Source organism: Pelecanus crispus, chromosome 1 (assembly GCF_030463565.1).
Source record: "Pelecanus crispus isolate bPelCri1 chromosome 1, bPelCri1.pri, whole genome shotgun sequence".
Taxonomy (NCBI): domain Eukaryota; kingdom Metazoa; phylum Chordata; class Aves; order Pelecaniformes; family Pelecanidae; genus Pelecanus; species Pelecanus crispus.
Window position 1 is genome coordinate 182,929,942 of NC_134643.1, and position 21,579 is coordinate 182,951,520.

Here is a 21,579-nt window from a genome sequence, read left to right on the forward strand (position 1 = left end):
TTGTCTCCATTTTACCACTTTAAAGCCATACTAGCAATACACAAAACTGAACAAGACTGAAACAGTGCAAACATAAAGAACAGTCCCAAAATGCTTGTGATGACCTTAACTTCAACCAAAACACAAAATTTGATCTTTATGTACAACACTAACCTTAGATTAGTTTATTTTTCTTGACAGTATGACTTTCTTAAAATATTACAGTATCATTTTTTAATTCATGTTATTAAAATTTTATTATGACTATTGTTATGACTCTTACTTCCAATTTCTTTTTTTTCTTTTCTTCTTTGAGAAGAAATTGTACTTCATAGATCACTTCTCACACTTCTGATATTTTTTAAGATGCTTGTTTGACAGTAATCAGCACTTAGCACAGTGTGCTGCTTTTTTATAACTTCTGCTTAATACAGCTGTGACATGGCACGTTACAGTACCACTCCATCAAGACACAGTAGGAGAAGAGGAAAGTAAGAGCATTTCAAGAAGTAGCATATGGACAACAAGATAATTAATAGGAAATAGAAAAGACAACTGCTGGTAGTAAAATGCTGTGAAATCTACAGGAAAATAGTTAAGCAAATAGTCTATAGTGCATTAATCACAATTTGATGGCTTCTTTATCATCAGGAACTTCCATTTTATTGCCTAAATGCCACATTAAAAAGGTTAGTATGGCAGAATGCTGTATTATTCCTAGAGAGTGTTGCTCTGAAAAGTAGCACTCTCATCTGAATGATCTTTTTACATTATAGACGGGACTCAACAGTTCCTATGGTTTTAATTTGTTTTTCAAGTTTATTCTAATTCCAGAAACCTGAATATTCAGCAGCAACATTAGTATCCCATTGAACTAATACTTAACTATGCTTCAGAGTGCCAGCAGAAATATAATCTCATATTAAGGGTATACGTCTCTTCTTTCTTCAGTGAGTCCGGTGATGGTTTGTCTGTCAGGTCAGCAGATCTACATCTCAGTCTCTCAAGTGAAGAATATATCAATTTATAAATCCTGGTTCATATCCCTAAACTGTAGGCATAAATAAATTACTGTCCATAGTGGTAGCTCAGGGCAAACAGACTCTTAACCTAAAAAGCATTGGTGGGTGCCTAAAATCAGATAGCATGAATCTGTGTCAGCACATACAGAACTGCAAATATCACACTAAAAAAGCACTCCAAAGACAGTGAATTTTAGGGGATTTTCTTGGCATTTGTGGAAAACAGCAAAGATGAGAATCAAGACAGCTGAATTATGTAGCTGTAAATTCAAAGCCTTTGAATCTGCAAACTAGTGTAAAATCAAATACCTGACAGTTGTACGTCTTTGGCAAGATTGAAGGATATGTCCCAGTACTGGAGATAAACATACTTTGTTTTCACAAAAGGGTATCCAAGAGTGGCTAAATACAAGAACCCTCTAGAATACTTAGATTGTGTGTGTAGTAGAAAATTAGAAGTTGAGGGCTAAATTCTCTGAAAATGTAGTATGCATTGAAGTTCCAATTCAGGAGTACCAAGAAAGCATTGACATAACCTGTAAATGCATTTTCTGTCTGCTATTCCCAATACTTTAGGATTGAGAAGACGTCTTTTAGGTTAGAAAGAAGACATACTAGTGCTTTCTGTGGGTTTCTCAGATAACAGAAAAGAGGATATAGCCTAACTGGAATACATAGCTGGTGGGAGGGGACAAGGAAGTAACATTGGACAGGGTGATTGAACTGAAACTAACATGGGGAGCTCTGGCAGGGAAAAACGAGGAAGGGAAGATACAGGAGCGGGACACAATAGAAAAGTTCAATCGTAAGCATTAGGCTATGATTGAGAAAGTAAACAGAAGAATATATGACCAGTAGAAATCTTACTCTGTAGAAACTCCATCACCAAGATTCTTGTCTTCAGTCATTGCTCTGCTTTCTGCAATCATCAGTGACTCGTATTCTCAAAATGGTGCAAACTGAGAGCTTACAATTTAGTTTTAATATTATTTTCATTAAGCTTTGATATACAACACATACCATTTACGAGATTGTCTCTTAAGCACTGGATGGTATACTAAGGAGTATTTGCTGTCAGTCAGGATGAGACTGTGTGATTTGTCTTCAAAAGCAAAACGACATTTTGAGTTACTGATTCAGAGATGGTGCTCCTCATTTCCAAGGGTACGACATACCCAGTGGCTAAATTTTGGTGATAATAGTGAAGACTTGAGAGTGATGGAGTATTCATTCTGATCTTGTCTGCCAGTAATGTTTTCAGTCTCATGCAGGGCAGACAGCTTGTTTCTCTGTTGACTAAGTCAAGAAGAATAAAGACAGTAAAATCTCAAAGAATGATATCTCTTTTGATGCTTTCAGTACTGGAAAAAAAAAGAAAACTGTTCAGAGTAAAGGTTAGCCCTGCTCTGCCCTGAAGCAGTATCAGAAACTGAAGCTTTGCAGTGCTCTGTCAATGTACAGGTGCCCTTCAAAACAGGAGTGACAGATGTTATAGAATCGTAACACAGAGATACTGGGAAAAAAACATCATTTGCAAGTATTTCTTCCTAACCGGAACCAGGGAAACAGAAGGGGGCATGTTCTCACTTAATCTATATTAAAAAAAAATATTCATTATTTATAGATGAGACATGGATCTTTCCATCTCATTGGCATGTTACCCCAGCGTGAGCCTTAAAATTGTTGTGAATGCTGGTTCATAAAATATTTTGGTTTATTCATATTTAGAACATTTCTTGTGGTATTGCAAACTTTCAGACAGTTTTAACTTTTGTCATGGGAGCATCACAACCTTCCTTATTGGAGTTGGGTGACTGAATACAATGAGCCGTGGCTGACAATACAATGCAAACAAAGACAGAGTGTGATAAGACTTGGTACAGGCCATGGGTCAGCAAGCAAGAGGAGAACAAAACGTGAAAGCGCTGGAAAGATGCATAATATCATCATGGACTGATTTCATTGGCGGCCTGTGTGACACCTCCCCAGTAATAGGGATTGGGACCAGAAGGTCAGGGGAAGGGGAATGTTGTGCAGACATCCAACACTGAGCTGAAGCAAGTGTTGCATTCCCCAGGCTCCACTGTGCCAGCTCACATTTAGGGCCAGCTTCAGTAACTGGAACTGTGTGTAGGTTGTATGTGTGGGAGTGTGAAGTTTTTCCTGACACAGCTTATCCACTGCTTTGGTTCAGTTATTAAATTGAACTTTTCAGCATCGCACTGTCTGGTGCTCTTTCTCCCTGCAACCTCCCCCTTGACAACTGTTCATCATGCTTTTTTTCTTGGCACTAAGAAATACCATATTGTCTTATTTTGACTGGTAATGTTCCTTACCAGAAATAAATCCTTTTTTTCTTTTTTTTTTTTTTTAATGGAAATATACCATGTAAAAACTGTTACATTTTTCTAACTCATTTAGACTCAAAGGTGTTAAGACATTGTAATAGATGATACCTGCAACAGAGGGCAATATATATATTAAAAAAAAAGTATTTTAAAATATTCTGAACCATGTACTTTTATTTAAAAAACAGAAAAGTGCAATTACATCTTTATTAAAAAGCTCATCAACTGCATTGGATCTGCTTTCTTCATGCAATACGTTCTGAAAAGGAAACAACGAATGTATACAGCACCAATAAGATCAACATGTGATTTTTATATGATCAACATATAAAATACATGAGAAGGTGTCCTGGTTTCGGCTGGGATAGAGTTAATTTTCTTCCTAGCAGCAGGCATAGTGCTGTGTTTTGGATTTAGTAGAAGAATGTTGATAACACACTGATGTTTTTAGTTGTGGCTGAGTACTGCTTATGCTAGTCAAGGACTTTTCAGCTTCCCATGCCCTGCCAGGCGCACAAGAAAATGGGAGGGGGCACAGCCAGAATAGTTGATCCAAACTGACCAAAGGGCTATTCCATACCATATGACATCATGCTCAGTATAGAAACTGGGAGGAGTTGGCTGGGGAGCAGCGACTGCTGCTCGGGAACTGTCTGGGTATGTCTGGTTGTTTTTATGAAAATCCTCTAATTCTACTGTGACTATATTCACCTGTTGTGGTTTAACCCCAGCAGGCAGCGCAGCCCCACGCAGCCCCTCACTTACTCCCCGCTGTGTGGGATGGAGGGGAGAATCAGAAGGGTAGAAGTGAGAAAACTCGTGGGTCAAGATAAAGACAATTTAATAGGTAAAGCAAAAGCTGCACATGCAAGCAAAGCAAAACAGGAAATTCATTCAGTACTTCCCATTGGCAGGCAGGTTCAGCCATCTCCAGGAAAGCAGGGCTCCATCATGCATAACGGTTACGTGGGAAGACAAACACCATCACTCCAAATATCCCCCATTTCTTTCTTCTGCCCCCAGTTTTATATTGCTGAGCATGAAGTCATATGGTATGGAATATCCCTTTGGTCAGTTGGGGTCAGCTTTCCCAGCTGTGTCCCCTCTCAGCTTCTTGTGCACCTCCAACCTACTCGCTGGTGGGGCAGTGTGGGAAGCAGAAAAGGCCTTGACTCTGTGTAAGCGCTGCTCAGCAGTAACTAAAACATCCCTGTGTTATCCACACTGTTTTCAGCACAAATTCAGAACATAGCCCCATACAAACTCCTATGAACAAATTTAACTCTATCCCCACCAAAACCAGTACAACCAAGAAGTTTGTTAGTTTCTAAACGCATGTGAGAAACTGGTTAACCTCATCACTTAAAACACTCATAAAAATGTTTCTCAAATTGTCTGAAAATATGCCCCATGCTGACATGGAATGAAAGCAGTAATTATTTCTGTTGCATAGGTTTACATTTTATAAGGAATGGCTAACTTTGGCTAACTTCTATCAGTTAGGGATAGTTGGCATTCCCCTAGGTGGAGAAGTCACTTTTCGACTAACAGTTGTAGCTAATCCCCACTCCTGTGTCTGGAGATTGTTTGTCTTTCTTCATGATCAGGCTTGTCATATCACTTCATGATCCCCTTTATATGTGACCCCACTTTTGTGGCACTCAGTGGACTTCAGCCTAGCGGCAAAGAACAACTGTTCTATAGCATAAGAGGAGTGATTAAAAACATAAAAAGAAAAGAAGGAAGGAAAGAAGGAAAGAAGAAAAAAAAAAACCTGTTTATTTGAGTGATTCCTTTAAATAATTTCTAATCTTTTGGAATTGCGTTTCCAAAAGCCTATTTGAAGACGATTGCTTCTGAGTTACTTCAGAAATTAAAACATGCTTCAAAAGAAGAAGAATCAGTTGCTTCTAGGAAAGAAATAGCCTTACTTCATTTTGAGATCATTATTGCCATGACTATTAAAAAAGTAATTAGAGTAGAAAAAAATCATCTAATCTAAACTGACATAATTTCCTTAAAGTCATTAGAGCTATGCTGGTTTATACCAGCTGGCAAACACATGTACTTCTAGAATCACTAGATTGTTTCAACTTTTTTGTGTATTGTGCATTCCTTCATAACTTCTCAAATATTTTATCTTAATTCGCAACCCCTAGAATTATTTTTTCAAAATAGTGCCATATTAACATCCATCATACTTAGTGTTAACCTATTTAGCTACTGTTTTACAATGTTGAACATATTGGTATAATCTGAGTGTCTTCCGTAAGGAAAACATTACCAAGAAAATGTTTGGGAAATCTGCCACTTAGCACTGATGGTGCTAAAACCTGAACTTGTGAGGATGTTCTGTACCACTGCACTGCCCATAATAAAAGACTGGCAGTTAACTCTTATGGTTAAATTTAATTTATTTCAGTAATTACTCAGAAATACTCTTGCCACAAAGATTAGAGTTAGTATCAAATAGTTTCATTTCATTCTCCCCTATACCATTGTTTTGGAACACTGGAAATTCCAACTTCAGGTTGAATCCATGGTTACTAAACACTCATTTTCTTGACATAGGCTTGACTAAAAATTTTAGTGCTCAATAAAAAGTGTAAGCTGTGGCAGTTGCATATTTAAACTCTTGTTCCAAAGGTTCATGTTTGTTGTCAATATTCCTATTTTATTCATAGAACTCCCTCTGGTGGTTTATTTAAAATAAGAACATACTTGGCTTATTGTTTAACCAAAAAAACGCTTTAAAAAATATTACTCTAGAGGGTAATTTTATGACTTTAAGTATTAAGAAGATTTGAGTTAGCATTTTATAAATATATATATATATAAAAAATTTATCTTGAGAGTGGTTATATATATTATTTACCTTGATAGTAATTCTCAGAGTACATCTGGGGTTTTTTGCTTATGCATAATGTTAGTATCCTCTACCATGCAAAGGAGAGTTTATTTATTAAAAAAAAAAAACCACCAAAAAACCCCCCAAACCCAAACCCCTGTTCTAATAAATTTAACAGTGTAAATCTAGTAACCTGAAAGTAAGCTGAAGTACCATTGACTATGTTTAATGCTTGATGAAGGCTGATCTCACGTTGATGTTAATGATTTGTTGTAGTCAAGGAAAACAAAGGTTATGCTTACCCTTTATGCCAAATTGCTGTTTCTTGCTATCCTTTTCCCATCATACAAGTTTTGCCTCCATTCTCAGTTGATTTGACAGATAGCAGAGCATTGACAGAAGGATGATTTCCGTCGATGACATTTTGAAGTGATTCTAAGGTCAATAGAAATAAAAATTCCTTGAGAGAAAATCCATCTAGTTATTCTATGGTATTATGATATTATTATAGTGGGTTTGGTTCTAGTCAATGTTTTCATCATCTGTAATTTGGAAGAAAATAAAAATCACTGCTGATAAAGTCTATGGATGATACAAGATTGGCAGGGCAATAAATAATCATGAGAAACAGCAACCGTGGAGAACTGCCTGGATTGATTACTTAACACTAACAAACTAATTATTTTTTAATGTGCCCACAAATGAGTTATATACCCTAGAGCAGAAAGATGAAGAATGAAGGGTCTGAATTTGAAATGGAACTGTAGGTAAGAAGGGCCAAGAGAAAAAAGCTAGAACACAGGGAACTGTAATGGACAAGAAGCTCAAATGCTAGTGCTATGTAATTATTCATGCACTAATGTTAAGACAGATCAGCTAACTAGAAAAGCTTTTATGAGTTCGTGTGTGAAACTAGATTTTATACATGTCAACAACAACTTGATTATTGTTCATGTCTTCCACAGGTGTGAGAGGATATGGCTTATTCATTAAAGAAAGGAAGTGAGAAGTAAAAATGGTAAATGGAGTGACAGGCAGAGAAATAATAAGGGATGGCACATATCAAACAGGTTCTGATAAACTGAAAAGGGAAGCATATTAAAATAGAGAAAAGTGTCTGTTAGAGACTAACAGAACAGATTTGTAAATGGATGCTGTTGTCTGTTAAGTTGTAAAAGTGAGAGATATTACTAGGGATTGTAATTATGGAAGATTTGAACTTCACTAACATACAAAGTGTAGGAAATAAATATTGCTAATAAAAGTAGGAGCCAGTCATTTCTGGATGTAGTAGCTGCCAGGTTTCTTTACCAAATAGTTTCTAAGCCAGAGTAAGTTGATGACCTCATAATGCAAGAGCATCATTGCAACAGTAGTTGTTGAAGATAGAATTGATTCATCTGATGATGAGCAAACTTTACTTAAAATGAAGGATAAATGAAGAATGGGTGGTACTTAACATTCTTGGATTGCAAAAGGAAAAAAAAAGGTATTGTAATAAACTAGTCAACTGGACCCAGCAGATTAAGGACTAGGATCTTGAGGATATTTAGATCTTTGAACTTTGTTCATATGTATATATACACGACATACATATTCAGATATGTGTATATATACCTGTATACATATCTACATATATATACACATTACATGTACAAACACACGAGGTTTGCCAAGGTGAGATCATGTCAGACATATCCAACATCTTTCTTTAATAAGATTGAGATTTCTTTGAAAAAGGAAAAAGAATAGAGCTAATACATTTTCATTTCAGTAAAATGTGATATGTGCTGTCTGGACATTTTAGCTGCAGAAGACCAAGTGTGGGGCTGAGGCAAAATAATAGCTTATCTCTGAATGTGACAGTGGATTTTGGAATATTTTGTGTAGTTCTTATGTCACTATTTTTAAATAGCACTTGACATTTGGTGGGTGTGAAGAATGACACACAGGATTACAGGACAAGAGAAAATGTCTTGCAATTAATGTCTTAGAGTGCTCAGGCTATTTCAGCTTATTAAAAAGAAGAGAAGATGATGTACTTTATTACAGTGTATCTCCACAGGGAGAAACTACTGTGAACTAAAGAGCTCTTTAATCTAGTTGAGAAATCCTAGCAAGAGCCAATTCAGTTTAGACAGATTGTAAATAAGGTACACTTTTCCATCAAGAACACTGGAATAAACTGGAGTAGCTGCAGAGAAAAGTGTTGAATTCTCCATCTCTAGATATTGTCATCTCAAGATTGAATGCATTTGAATAAAATCTAGGCAAAGCAGAAATTATTCTTAGTCCCAGGGTAATTGATGAACTGTATGTGCAGAATATATTTGATATACAAGAAATTAGATTAATGATCTAACTGGTCTTCTTGGCTTTAATTCTAAATATCTGTGAGATGCTAATCTATTCGTTTCCTTGTTAGTGCTTGATAGATCTTCTGTCCTGTTAAAAAAGTGCAATGGGAAAACAGTCTGCCTTTTTGTTAGTCATGAATACCGAAAACTGAGTAAAGTGGAATTGTACAGGAGGAAGGCCAAATTCTCCTTAACAGGTAGCTCAGCAAAGGCAACATTTTGGAGTTCAGGGTGTTGTCAGAGAGATTTTGCTAAACAAGGAATCCACATTATCAGAGAGGATAGGAAATTCCTTAGCTGAGTAGGAAGCAGATAGTCACCCAAAACTTAGAGGCAATCGATAAAAGACTTTTTTCTCACAGAAGGTATGCAGAATTTGTTGACGCACAGGAGTATGTTGCAGTTCAGTCAACAGGAAGATTGTTTGGGTGTGTTTACTAAGAGAAAGATGCAAGGAATTTAACTTAAAGCTCTATTGGTTCTGTAGTCTTTCTTAGTGTATAACTATTCTTTTGAAGCCCTGATTGTCAAGTTTTCAGTACCATGAAGGTATGATACTCACACATATCTTATGTAGCCCTAAACAAACAAAATACCTTATTTAGTTTGAAGAATAATTTAATATATGGAATAAAAAACTTCTGTACAGAAGTATGTAAATTCATATAAATCCACATAAGGATTCTCTCCAGAGAATAAAGGATTGATTTATATAAATAAAGCATCAGTATTTCTGATACTGGAGAAAAGAACTACTCTAGATGTTACATATTGAAAGCTATCCAAATTTAAATTCAGATGGTTAGTAGTTTACCTGACATTCAATACTTTTAGCTGCTGCCATTATGTCATGGTGATAATAAAGAACAGTTTCCTTTTCACTAAAGAAAGAGTTGCAAGGTTTGTTTACAGCTAAAATGTTTCTAAGGTATATTTATAAAAGAAAGTGCTACCGGATGGTTTTCTCTAAGAATGGTAAAGCCTGAAACTTCTTTTTTTCTTGCATACTTGGGAATTTATCTTTCCATCCACAAATACAGGCCTGTGTAAAATGTCTACAATATGCAGCGTCATTTAAACTGAACTTCAATCCTGTTGCAGAATTCAGATGGTAAATTTACACTAATAGAAACAATGATAATTCTTTTTTGTGTTCTGCTTTTATTAATGGCTTTAGAATAGTGTATCTGGAGCTGAATGCTACTGCAGAAAATGATACAACTTTAGACCAGCAAAATTTACTATTAAGTATTTCTAATAAGTTTAAATAAACAATTTAGCATTAAAAAAATCCCATACAGCCTACATCTAATTTTCAGTTTTCATTGCAAAACATAATTTTCAGTAATAAATAGCTTTCTCCCAATAAAATAAATATTAGGTCATCTATGAATTCATACTTACATCAGTGCAAAATTTGTCTTCACCTTTTAAAATTCAGAATAAAAATGAAGAGTGAGAGTTAGCTTGCATGACTTGGTCATATTAATGTTAGATGCCTAGTCTAAGATTGGTGTCCAAGCTTTCTCTGTCACTGATAAAATTATTCAACAGACATGGCCCTAGAACTGAGCCCTGAGGAACACCGCTGGTGACCAGTTGCTAGCCAGATGTAGCCCCATTCACTACAACTGTTTGGATTTCACTGTTTAGATTTCTTTGTACAGTGTACAGTGCGTAGTATCTGTTCTTATCAGTTTAATATCTGATACGTCCTCGATGAGAGGACTATAAAATTTTTTCCCAGCCAGCATGGGTTCATGAAAGGCAGGTCCTGCTTAACCAACCTGATCTCCTTCTGTGACCTGGTGACCTGTCTGGTGGACGAAGGAGAGGCTGTGGACGTCATCTACCTGGACCTCAGCAAAGCCTTTGACACCGTCTCCCATAATATTCTCCTTGGGAAGCTGGCAGCTCATGGCTTGGACAGGCATAGTCTATGCTGGGTAAAAAACTGGTTGGGTGGCCGAGCCCAGAGAGTAGCGGTGAACGGAGTTAAGTCCAGTTGGCAGCCGGTCACGAGCGGTGTTCCCCAGGGCTCAGTTTTGGGGCCAGTCTTGTTTAATAGCTTTATTAATGATCTACATGAGGGGGTTGAGTGCACCCTCAGTAAGTTTGCAGATGACACCAAGTTGGGTGGGAGTGTCGATCTGCTGGAGGGTAGGATGGCCCTGCAGAGGGACCTGGACAGGCTGGATCGATGGGCTGAGGCCAACTGTATGAGGTTTAACAAGGCCAAGTGCCAGGTCCTGCACTTGGGTCACAACAACCCCATGCAATGCTACAGGCTTGGGGAAGAGTGGCTGGAAAGCTGCCTTGTGGAAAAGGACCTGGGGGTGCTGGTTGACAGCTGGCTGAACATGAACCAGCAGTGTGCCCAGGTGGCCAAGGCGGCCAACAGCATCCTGGCTTGTATCAGGAATAGTGTGGCCAGAAGGAGCAGGGAAGTGATTGTGCCCCTGTACTCGGCGCTGGTGAGGCCACACCTGGACTACTGTGTCCAGTTTTGGGCCCCTCACTACAAGAAAGACATTGAGGTGCTGAAGTGTGTCCAGAGAAGGGCAACAAAGCTGGTGAAGGGTCTGGAGCACAGGCCTTATGAGGAGCGGCTGAGGGAACTGGGGTTGTTTAGTCTGGAGAAGAGGAGGCTGAGGGGAGACCTTATCTCTCTCTACAGCTACCTGAAAGGAGGTTGTAGTGAGGTGGGTGTTGGTCTCTTCTCCCATGTAGTTAGCGATAGGACAAGGGGAAATGGGCTCAAGCTGTGCCAGGGGAGGTTTAGCTTGGATATTAGGAGAAATTTCTTCACAGAAAGGGTAGTCAAGCATTGGAACAGGCTGCCCAGAGAGGTGGTGGAGTCAGCATCCCTGGAAGCATTCAAAAAACGGGTAGATGTGGCACTTTGGGACATGGTTTAGTCTAGTCTACCCTGAATTGGTTTTGTGTGGACATGGTAATGTTAGGTTAATGGTTAGACTGGATGATCTTAAAGGTCTTTTCCAACCTAAACGATTCTATGATTTTATGATTCTATGTAGAAATCCTAGGCACTGAACGGAGGCTTCTGGATTGTGCTCCAGGGCGTAGCTATTTAAGAAGTTGCCACAGTATTTAAGTTGTTTTCAGTAGTTTCCAGTCATTCTTTGAAACAAAGACATTAAATTCTAGTAGTTCTCCTGGTTTCAGCTGGGATAGAGTTAATTTTCTTCCTGGTAGCAGGCATAGTGCTGTGTTTTGGATTTAGTATAAGAATAATGCTGATAACACACTGATGTTTTAGTTGTTGCTAAGTACTGCTTACACTAGTCAAGGACATTTTCAGCTTCCCATGCTCTGCCAGGTGCACGAGAAGCTGGGAGGGGGCAGAGCCAGGACAGTTGATCCAAACTGACCAAAGGGCTATTCTGTACCGTATGACGTCATGCTCAGTATATAAGCTGCGGGGAGTTGGCCAGGGGGCAGCGATCACTGCTCGGGAACTGGCTGGGTGTCAGTCAGCGGGTGGTGAGCACTTGCATTGTGTATCACTTCTTTTGTATATTCCTTTATTGTTGTTGTTGTTATTATTATTTTCCCTTTGTTTTCTGTCCTATTAAACTATCTTTATCTCAACTGACAAATTTTACTTTTCTTTCCTAATTCTCTCCCCCATCCCACTGGGGAAGGAGGAGGGGTGAGCAAATATATGTGTAGTGTTTAGCTGCCTACTGGGTTAAACTATGACAGTGGTGCATATAGTTCTAAATAAACAAGGACAGTTACTCCATTTTCATTACTTGAGTAAGCAGTGATTTCTTATTTGCTATTGTGATTTCATATTTATTCAGCACATGTATTTATTTTCTAAGGGAGCAGGTTATAATTTCACTCATTCATTTCTTTTATAATAGAAAAGCTCTTGTGGATTGATTTAAGAACAGTGAGTTATAAACACTGTCATGTATAATACATTTTTGGTTGTCAACAGTTGTGTGTAAAGACTGTACATTGATTTAGCTTAGAAGAAAGGATATCCTTTTCATTTCCATTATATATCTCTATACAACACACTCTAAACACACACAAAGGTTAGCCAATACCTAGAATACAGTAAACCTGAAAAATGCACAACTATTGTGTTTCTTTCCTTCTTATTAACAAGTCTTCTGTTTTCAGTATGACAATGTTATATGCTTTATAATTATGCAAATTGTTTCTAACAGGTTTCTAGCATGCTGGGATCAGAGATGCCTAGGATGAGAAAGCTTTTGGAAGGGGGCTTATGGGTTTATTTAACTAAGGAATGCAAGAGACAAAACATTCTGCATTTGTTCCTGTTAATGTAGATTTCATATATAAATGTAAAGAAGAACTTATTTCCTAGTTGTTCATTTTTGTAACTTTCCTTCCTGTCGTTTAGACTGTGATCTGTTCTAGGTGGTGCTGCTTCAATGTGATTGCACTACCAAAATCTTTTATTTTTACATTGCCCTGTGTTTATTTAATTCTCATTTCTGAACTGTCACCAAATAGAATTTTAGTTTAATCAGATTTGTGGAGTATTCTGCACAACATTAAGGGTGTTAATTTGTAAATAGAGGAATTCTGTTAAAAATTTTGAATTTCATTAATTCTTTTTATTGTGGATCCAATCTGCAGTCCTGGTGCAGAGTGTAAGCTTTTGTGTCCACTGGAATATTTCATCATCTTTAGAGTAAATAGGGAAAAAAGACTCTAAGTTCTCCCACTTTATTCTGTGACTACATCTTCATTAAATTATTTTTGACAAGTACTCTTTTTGAGGTCACAATTTTTTTTAATCTTTTTTATTTCAGTTTAACAATGATTTACTTAATTAAATCTATATAGTTTTGCAAAGTTAATCATGAAAATGTGTATCAAGCTCAACTCATCTTCTCTGAGCAGTGTGTTTCCATCAATGTCTGTTGTGTTTTATTTTCTTACGTATGTGGTAGAATTCTGTAGTCTTCCCTGCTTACAATGAGTTGCCTAGACAAGGATGCTCAAGAAATTAATCTGACATGATTTATAAAATAGATCCTACTGTGAAGACTCAAATATTAAAAATCAAAAGGTTTTTCATCTATTTTAATTCTATTAATTTGAGATCCTGTTAATTCTGACATGTTATTTTGTACTTCTGATAATTTAAATCGGTCTGCCAAAATGCAGGAGGTTTCACTGGTGTACTCTAACTTCTGGCATAAGTACTGGTGTTACAGTACTTATGTACAAAACTGCATTGTGGAGAGTATCAGGAAATTCCTTTTACTTGCTCTGGAAGGGCGCAGCAAGGAAGGGACCTATTCCAAAGTGGTTTCTGAACTGGATAGATTAATAGAATTGCAGAGACTTTTTTCAATTTGTGAAATTAAGGTATATCTGGCCCTTTTATGTATCACTTCCTATTGCAATTAAGGAGTTGAGATGCAATTTCTGTTTATGCTAGTTAACTTACAAAAGAAATGTAAAAGTGATGTAAATTAGCAAAATGTATTTGTTTAGTTCTGCAGTTTCACAGAAAAGAATTGTGCCAGTGGCAGTGATGGATTACTATAGTCTAGTGCAAAGTCTTCAGTAGCTCTGGACCTGTCAGGTTTTTTTATCATTGTAAGAAAAAATGTTTTGTGCTTGACAGCAATATAATTGTTCAGAAGGTGAAGTGCTGTGCACTGCTAACATTAATAAAAGAAATATCCCACACTGCAACCACTTTCAGCAGAGTTATATCTAGTCAGTGTAGCTGCTGTTTGCAGTAGGGTTAAACAAAGCAGAGCAAAGCCTTATGATGCTGCTATCACAGTCAGATGGGTAGGGAAATTGCTTTTCGCAAAAATACAAAGGTTAAAGAGAATTAATAGTTTCAATTGTGTTTCATTAAAGATTTCCCTACAGGTAGTATAGTCCAATCCCCTTCTTCTGTATCCTACCCAGAATTAGGTTTTTAAGGCATTAGTTAAAATTTCAAAACAGCAGAATACATTGCAGTAGGGCACATTCAATTGTTTACATAAGTATATCTTTACATAACTATATCTAATATTTTTTAATGTACAGAAAACATTGGGAACTGCTTCCCGGGTTGTATATAATAGTCCCAGAAGAGGCCATGTATTAGTTGCTGATATGGACCTTTTTACAAGCATGCCTTTCTGAAAGTATTCTAAGTCCACTACTAAAGTCTGAAATACTACGAACAGCAGTAAGTGATTGGAAAATATTTTAACTTATCAAGATAATCTCAATGAGCTCTCTTTACCCAGCACATCAGAATTTCCTTAAAAGGAGTGAGGAAATAATGAAAAAGAAAATGGAAGAACATTGTAAGGGTGTTGTCAATGGAAGCCATCTTTTAAGCAGCCCTATGCATGCTTTAGGTTAGGATAGCTCTGAGATCATTCTAATGGCCCAGTGTTAATTTGGCATCTGAGACCTGCCAGGCACAGTTTCTTCAATTTTGCTCATTTTAAAGGAAGGTTATTATTTTAAAGTGTTTCGTGTTTGTTTCCTTATGTCAATGTGAAGATTGAAGACGTTAGGAAAAAAAATCAAAACAGGAAAAAAAAAAATTAAATACTTGGCAAAATCACAGGAAACTTTTTCTTACGATTTTTGCTGCTTTATCTGAAATTTACTATTTTACGTTTTGTTTTAAAGATATTTCTTTCTGTGTGGATAGCAGAAAAGCCAAAAGATAATTTAGTGATATTGTTCACATTACTGAAATAGAATAAAGTGGAAAATAAGACAGAAGAATACTGTATGGGATAAGTAAATTAATAATTGCAATGCCTTACTTTGGATTGGTTTAATTTCTTTTTGCATGCACAGATATGTATTTATATAAATATGTGAGATATTTATAATCTCTCATGTTATTCAGACAATTATATCCTTTTTATTTTAGCATTTAATAAACTTTAAGTATGTGCCAAGAAGGTGCTGATGCATGCCCCCCCATATAGTTAATTCACACAGCAGGGCTGTTAACTGGCAGTAATGTTGTAGTTTACTATGAATAAGTTGAAGCCGAATCGAGGCTGTTTTTCTTTTATTATGTCTCAGGTATTTTTGTGGGGTTTTTTGTTGTTGTTGTTGTTGTTTTGGGGTTTGTTTTAGTTTTGGGTTTTTTTGTTTTTATTTTAACCTAGGATGCTCTGCATTTTATGGAATACTTGTAAAAGTTAATCCATGTTCCCGTTTGTCATGTTCATGAAACATACCAGAATTACTTTTTTGTGTTTATCTTAATCTATTATTACATGAACTATTTTGTTATAACTTTTGGTTTAACATAAAGATATTATACAGATCTTTATGTTGCCAAATGGAGAGCAACACACAGTCTGCAGACCATCTGAATAACATGTAGCTCTGGTTAACATTATCAGTTTTTAACGGTGTAGGCTCACTATTGAAACTATTCAGAATTTTTCTTCTGACGAAATTTTGTGCTGCATCTCTATGAAAACTGACCACGTACTCAGTTGCATTAGACACCAGGTTGAAAGAAATAATTATTCTACTCTACCCAGGACTCATGATGCCTTAACTGGAATGCATTTTCCAGTTGGTGGCATTTCAATTCAAGAGCGAATTGACCCAGCCATGAAGCCGAAGCAGGAAGCACATAATATTCGAAAAAAACCTGAGGGGACATTTGTGAAGAAAAGAAAGCTAAGGGGGACTCAGTATTTTCAGCTACCTATCAGGGGTTATAGAAAAGATAAGATCATTCTCTTCTTGAAGGTGCACAATGAGAGGACATTGGCCAACAGTCCCAAGTGGCAATTTCCAAGTGAAAACCATTTCTTCACAGTGATAGCAGTACTCATTGTAGCAGTTTTCTCAGAGAAGCTGTAGAATCTGTACTTGGAATTATTCAAAGCTAGACTCAACAAGGCCCTGAGCATCCTGACCTATGTTTGAAATTAGCCTTGATTTGAGCAAGGGTTGGACTAGATGACCTCCAGAGGTTTCCTTCTACCTGAATTATTTTCTAATTCTGTTTTGTAAGTCAACCTGATGCATTGAGTCTAAATTTACCACATTTCATTGCTGTCCAATCAAGGAAAAATGTAATATTCACAGAATATGCAGATGTAATTCTTTGTGACATCCTGTAATTTTCAATTTTCAGTAGAATTTATTCCATCAGTAGTGATTCTTTTTTGTTGTTGTTTATTTTCATGAGATTAGAGCTATGATTCAGATCAGATTCAAAACCCTATGGTGGAATGTCTTCAGAGTGGCTATATATGTGTATGTATATACATATATACAAACATGTCACATGCACTTGTATATTTATATATACATTTATGGTCTTACTGTCCAAGCTCCCATTACAAAAAACGCAGTTTAATCAATAATATACATAATTTTGGACATTCTATTCATGTCATTGAAATGAAGGTAATTTCAAAGAAATGCAGTAATTCTTGTAAATTATGATGAAATAGTAGCTGCTAGACAGGTGACTTTGTAAACTAAGCACATTCTGCAAATGAATTCTGGTTAAAAGTTCTGGTTAAAAACCACAAATTCTCAACATAGGAGTATAACTCTAAATTTTACTGCATTACTATAGTGTAGTTCTATAATGGGCAAACTGTGGAGTTAATAAGTAGTGAAGCACATGCTAATTAAACTACATATTTAGAAGATAACAATTTGCACATATAATCTCTCCACATGCGGGAAAACAGTCAAAACTGTGGAAATCACTAACTGTTATGAAACATCTATTTCTACTCTGAATTGGACCTCTGACAAGATTGTATCCAAAACCAATCAATCTTCCATCAGTCTAGTGCCTTTCATAAACACTGAGCACACTGACCCTAAAGACAAGCCATATATTGAAACACAGAGCAAGCACTAAAAATAATGCTAAACTTCTCTGCTAGCATTCTGAGGGTCAGTATTTTAGAGATATCCAAACTTTCTCTTTAAGCCAATTTAATTCAGATGTAAAACCTACTCAGAGATCATTCTGATGGTTGTTATTGCTTTCCTTAGGGTTAGACAAAATCTGAGATAGAGTTGTGAAATTCCTAGGGGTGGTTAAAACTTTATATTAATTAGGATTTGACTATAACTTTTAAAAGGTGTGTTCTAAGAAGTAATTCAGAAGTACACCTGATTGCTTTCCTATTTGCTGTAAATCTTAGAAATTTATCGCCATGACTTTCTCATAAAAGTTGGTTTCATCATGTGCTTCCACAGAAAGGATTTTGCAAGCATGTTTTTAAACACTTGTGTTTTTCTTATTACAAATTTTAAACATTTCAGCATAGTTTAAAAAATTCTGTAGAATAAATTTCTGAATTAAAATCCACCTTTTTTTTTTTGGTAGTTAAATTAGATTTGAATAACATATGTTAAAATAACCTTAGTTCTTAACTTTCTTAATCTGTTATATCCATCAGGACCTGCTGAGATGTGTTGTAACTGACTTATTTATTGTACAATTAGTAAAAATCTATTCCTTTTTAGGAGTAATTAGACATATCTGGAATATATTTTGGAAATGCATTACCTAATTCAGTACCTCTTAAAGATTTTTGTAAAGTACCTGCTGGAAAAAGTAAATATATGAAAATATAGATACTTTGATTCTTTTTCATTCAGGTTGTTGCTGTACAATGAAGTAGAAATGCAGAATGATATCTACTGCTGTCTGGTTTTATTTTTAATTCAAATTGACAAGGGACAAGAGCAGCGCGAGTTTATCATCACCTTCAGCTTTTTGCATGTTTCGTCCAAGCCTGAGCCTTGTGTCCTGGCTCAGAGAGATTTTTCCTGGTAGTGTTCACAGGATAAAAATGTGCAGTTACATTATACTATGTGTCTATCCTGTGTTCCTGTGCTGAGACAAATTAGCAAATTTAAGTCAATATGAAAATACCCCAAAGTTACTTGGAGGAGGAATTAGTCTGTGACAAAAAGAATGGGAAGCACAGAACTCAAAGCCGTATAGCACAAGTGCACGACATTCATTTCATTGAGTGGACCCTGTTTAGTCCACTTACTACTCTGTTCTGCACTGTCTATGACACTGTCTTCTGTCCATACAGAATTAAAGCAGTTAAGCCCTTTTTGATCTTTTATTTCCTGACTTAATAAGGCTTGAGTTATGATTAGGAACTCCTCCTAAGAAACTGTATCCCAAAGAACTAGCATTAGATAGGGTTCTAAATCTGATTAAGATAAATGATTTAAGATTTGAAAAGTTTAATAATTGATTCTTGATTGAATAGTCAGTTCAATATCTATGGCAAAAATGTTCATGCACAGAAATATGTTCAAAATCAGCTTCAGTGGGAGTGCACTGTCTTGTTCATGAACACTTAGAATATTTTCTTGGGAGCTGATGAAGTGAATTCATTCAGAGTAAGGCTTGTCTTATGCCCTAAAACTTCTCAGATAGGTATTTGAATTATTAAACTGTTTGAAACATAGACATAATACTACTAATACCACATGTTTTGTGAAGATTTTGTGGCTTGCTTTCCAGAGAGGATTTTTACTTCGTAATGTGAGCATCTTCACTGCACAAAGAAAGTGGGATACAAAGATGTCACTAGATGTTGTGTTTCCTTTTGGCAGGTTCAAAGTAGCAACCTCTTCACTGTACAGGATTTTGGCTTGCTGTTTAGTGACTAACTTTGCTCATGCACTACGTAGGGAGCCTTAGCAACCAGTTTGGCTTTTGGATTCTATTCTTCTTGAAAACGTTAAAAGCAAAAATCTTGAGAGAGCATCTGTAAGGCTGAGATAAAACAGATTTAATACAAATGTTCAAGGTAGATAAGGCAAAAGACAGAAATTTAAATGAGTTGTTTATATTCATATTTGTTACCAAGGGTCTTAGACCATAAATTAACTTATTCTTGCTTTTTATGTAGATAAGTCAGAATAATTATCTCAAAATTATATGAATGCTGACAGGTCACTAAGAACATTTGGTATTGATCCAAGTATTCTGAAGGAAGTATTAGCTGTGATATGTAACCTAACATCTAAGTTGTCTTTGGTAAGAGAAAAATGGAAGCTGATAAATTTGACAGCAGTGAGAAAGCAAAGAGAAAAAAAAAAGAAAAGTCCCACAAAGAGCCAGAAAACAATCAGCTTGATTTCTGTATAAATTGGTTAAACCATAATAAAGGAGAACAGGCAGATTAAAACAATGGAACAGAGTGAAAGAAATTTTGGTAAGGTAAACCCCACTTCACAAGTCTGTGGGAGTCTGTGACAAATTTTCTATTGTGTACTTGCATTTCCAAAAGTCCTTTGATGTTGTGGTTTAACCCCAGCCAGCAACTAAGCACCACACAGCCGCTCGTTCACTCCCCCTGCCCCGGTGGGAAGGGGGAGAGAATCAGAAGAGTAAGAGTAAGAAACCTCCTCGGTTGAGATAAAAACAGTTTAATAACTGAAATCAAATGAAGTAAAATAATAATACTAAAAATATAATAATAATAATAGTAATATTAATACACAAAGCAAGTGATGCACAATGCCATTGCTCACCACCCACTGACCGATACCCAGACAGTTCCCGAGCAGCGATTGCTGCCCCCTGGCCAACTCCCCCCCCAGTTTATATACTGAGCATGACATCATATGGTATGGAATAGCCCTTGGGTCAGTTTGGACCAACTATCCTGGCTGTGCCCCCTGCCATTTACTTGTGCACCTGGCAGAGTATGGGAAGCTGAAAAGTCCTTGACTAGCTGTCGTGGTTTAACCCCAGCCAGCAACTAAGCACCACGCAGCCGCTCGCTCACTCCCCCTACCCCGATGGGATGGGGGAGAGAATTGGAGGAGTAAGAGTGAGAAACACTCCTGGGCTGAGATAAGAACAGTTTAATAATTGAAATAAAGTAAAATAGTAATGCTAATAGTAACAGTATAATAATGATAATAATAATAATGATACACGAAGCAAGTGATGCACAATGCAATTGCTCGCCACCCGCCGACCGATACCCAGACAGTTCCCGAGCAGCGATCGCTGCTCCCCGGCCAACCCCCCCCAGTTTATATACTGAGCATGACGTCATATGGTATGGAATAGCCCTTTGGTCAGTTTGGATCAACTATTCTGGCTGTGCCCCCTCCCAGTTTCTTGTGCGCCTGGCAGAGCATGGGAAGCTGAAAAAGTCCTTGACTAGCATAAGCAGTACTCAGCAACAACAAAAAACATCAGCATGTTATCAACATTCTTCTCCTACTAAATCCAAAACACAGCACTATGCCTGCTGCTAGGAAGAAAATTAACTCTATCCCAGCCGAAACCAGGACAGTATCCACCCCTTATTCTATACCATCTACGTCATGCACAGGCCCTCCCCTTTCCACTGTGTTCCAATTAATCACCACCGCTTTCCCTATCTTGATATACACACAGATATCATTCCCTTCGTTTATGGCCCATCCCTCTAAAATGTCCATTGAGTTCATTTAGCCCATGACTTTGGGTTCCATCTGTCATCACAGTCTTTCAGAGCAGAAGAGGTGGTGTGCAGTGTTGGACTGTTGCATGCTGAAGTCAGTTCTCATTCCAACATGGTTTCATCAAAGTTCATTTTCATTAAGCTGGGCAATTCTTACTGCAATACCATTGATGCGGCATATAGCAATCATAATATATAGTATTATATACTTAATATTAACCTACTATATTATTATATTAACATGCAGTTAAGAGATAACATATAGTTAAGAGATAACATACAGTATTATAAAGCAATTAATATTATACAATTCAGTTCATTGGCTATTTTCACCCAAAATCAAATTCCCTTGAGGTACACATTGGGCTTCCCCATCCTTTCGCATCACCCACCAAGTGCACCCAGGTCCTTGAGCAAAAGCAATCCCACGAATGGGTTTGCCTTTGCCAGAGGGGGAAGTAACCCAGACTGTCTTCCCCAGCATATTTTTCATGTGCACTACAGGAACTTTATCTCCTTCTACAGTACGTAAAAGTTTTGATTGGGCAGGGCCAGCTCGATTGG

The 21,579-nt window shown here is 36.9% G+C and overlaps 1 protein-coding gene and 1 non-coding gene across 3 annotated transcripts in view; both read left to right on the top strand.

Moving 5' to 3' along the window:
• Positions 1-21,579, top strand: part of KLHL1 (kelch like family member 1) — a 267,853-nt gene that overhangs the window by 119,847 nt on the left and 126,427 nt on the right. The window lies entirely within an intron of this gene.
• Positions 10,208-10,394, top strand: LOC142597230 (U2 spliceosomal RNA). The gene has a single exon (XR_012832047.1). It is a non-coding gene; the product is annotated as a U2 spliceosomal RNA (small nuclear RNA).